General features: G+C 40.6%; 1 pseudogene; it reads right to left on the bottom strand.

Moving 5' to 3' along the window:
- Window positions 1-786: 786 nt before the first annotated feature.
- On the bottom strand, window positions 787-1,854 carry LOC118575217 (annotated as a pseudogene).
- Between the last annotated feature and the right edge of the window lie 502 nt (window positions 1,855-2,356).

Below are 2,356 nucleotides of genomic sequence, written 5' to 3'. Positions count from 1 at the left end.
AAATTACCCATCTACTACTTGCGTCTGGGTTTTCACCTCTCTCTTATTTCTGTAAATCTTGCTTTCATGCTTCCTCTATGGCTGGCAGTGTGGCTGGCCCCTAGCATCCTCTTCTCCTTGTTCTCTTGCTCCTCCTCTTCGTCTCCTCTTGTATTTCTCCTTCTATTTACTCTATAGGCCTGCAAGGCCAGCCTATCCTTTCTTCTGCCTTGATTTGGCTGTTCAGCTCTTTGTTGGATCTTCAGGTGTTCTAGACAGGATCATCATATGTTTTAGACAGGCACAGTAACACAGCTTCACAGAGTTAAGCAAATGCAACATAAAAGAGTGCAACACATCTTTCGTCATTAAACGAATGTTCCACAGCATGAAAAAATGTAACACATCTTAAAATAATATTCTACACAGAGCAAGGTACATTACTCATCATAAACTCTAGGGCTGTATATAGTCTAATAAAGTAACTGGAAGAGAAGAAGTTTCAGGTAGAGGAATAAATGGGAAGGAGTGGGGAGTGAGACAGCAAACAACTGAGGGAAGGTTTGATGAAAGAAGTGCCTATGGCCTGAAAAGGAGCTCAAGTGGGGAGATGTTGGAGCTTTCTTTACACATGAGTAGAGGCAGTTGAGGTAATCTCCAGGGTGAGAGGAATCTGTGTCTCAGGGAGGTGGCAGAAGCAGTTGAGACTCCAGGGCTCCACTGTTGATCACCTAGTAAAGACAAGACCAAGGATCTTACCCCAAATCCCAAAGAGAAACTCTTCCAACTCCCCTATCTAAATGTATTCTAATTGCTAATTTCCCTTCCTGACCCTGGAAAGCTATCCATCAGGACCTTGGCCCATACCTCTGAGGTAAACCTCTTCACACAGCTGTCTTCCACATGCCAGGACTTGGGTTCTGCAGTGGACAAAGCACAGCAGAATCTCTCCACTCTGAGCACACAGACATAGAAGCAAACATCTCCAGATCTGTGGACCAGGATGAATTTGCATGTGTACTTTACCTCCCCCTTCTTCTCACAGAAGTGAGTGACAGGCAGGTGTTTCTATTTCACTCTCTAGATGCACAAGAGTGCTCCTGTTTGCTTTAAAACCAATTATTTGCCATTTTATTTTCATCCAAACCAATGAACAAATATCCCCCATCAGTGTTGGCAAATGCAGACAATTTTGAGAGAGAATCTCTTTAACTTGTTGTAACAACTTATTGGTTTCAAATGATTTATACTAAACAATTTTTGATTTGCTAAAGGAGAATTCTGCCATTTCTGTTAGTATTGTCTGTTCAAAAAAAGCAGCAGCCAACTCTTGCACATGGAGTTCTTCTTGCATGTTTTCACCAGGCTTTTCATCCAGCAACCTTGGGTTTTTTTTTTTTTTTTTTTTTTTTGAGATCTTACTACAGGGTTTTCTATGTCTTTGAAGAATTGCAGAGCGGTATGCCCGTCCATTTCAACACAAGAGGCCCCATTTCTCATGTACAAATTGGTTGCAATGGTGGTAGGCTACAAACCAGAGACATCCACACACCATGATTTCACAGAGATGAAAACGTACTATCCTTTCTGCTTGAAGTCTAGGTGGTTTTGAATGAGTGGCAGAATAGCCTTGAAAGAAGTATCCAAATCTCCTATTCCATGTTTGGCGAGACTATAGCCTTTATTTTCAATATGAGCCTTCACCACACCCCCTCTAGAATTCAGCAGAGCACACACAGCTCTTAAAATGTTTGTATTCTGTTATATCCTATGAGAAGCCTGCATTTCCTTCCTACTCTTTATCCCAAGAGTGAGTTCTCCTACATTTAGAATCAGCTCTGTAGAGGTGCTCTCGAGGTCAATGGCTATGTTCATTTTCCCAGCAGCTCTTCCATTCCCAAGCTGAAATTCTTTCCTGTAAGACAGAGCCATTAGATTAAGACTGAAGAGGATAGAGCAAATTCTTTCTGGAGAAGCTAGCTAACAGCAAAATTGTGTGGTGGATGTGTTCCATAGGACTGGGAAACATGCAGGTGAGGGAAATGGTCATTTGGGGATAGATATGTATACCATGAAAACTGAGTGACCACTCAGGTATTTAGTGATACTTCATTATGATCCTTCTGCATTTTAACCTCATTTTATCACTGATTTATCTCCTTCCTAATATTCAATATGATGTTACATAAATCTTTGCTTTCAATAAACTGAAGGTGCAATTTGTGTATGTTTCGGGTTTTTTTATGAAGCAAAGTTTGGTTCCAAATCACTTATGCTTTTTTACAAATAATTTCAGATGTAAGTTCATTAGTTTTCTACTTCCATGGAGAATCCCTTAGCAAAATTGCTCCTAGAACAATAGAGAAGGTGAATTACG

This window comes from Onychomys torridus, unplaced genomic scaffold (genome assembly GCF_903995425.1).
Source record: "Onychomys torridus unplaced genomic scaffold, mOncTor1.1, whole genome shotgun sequence".
Lineage (NCBI taxonomy): Eukaryota > Metazoa > Chordata > Mammalia > Rodentia > Cricetidae > Onychomys > Onychomys torridus.
The sequence above is the reverse complement of the archived record's forward strand: the minus strand, read 5'-3'. Positions and strand labels throughout refer to the sequence as shown.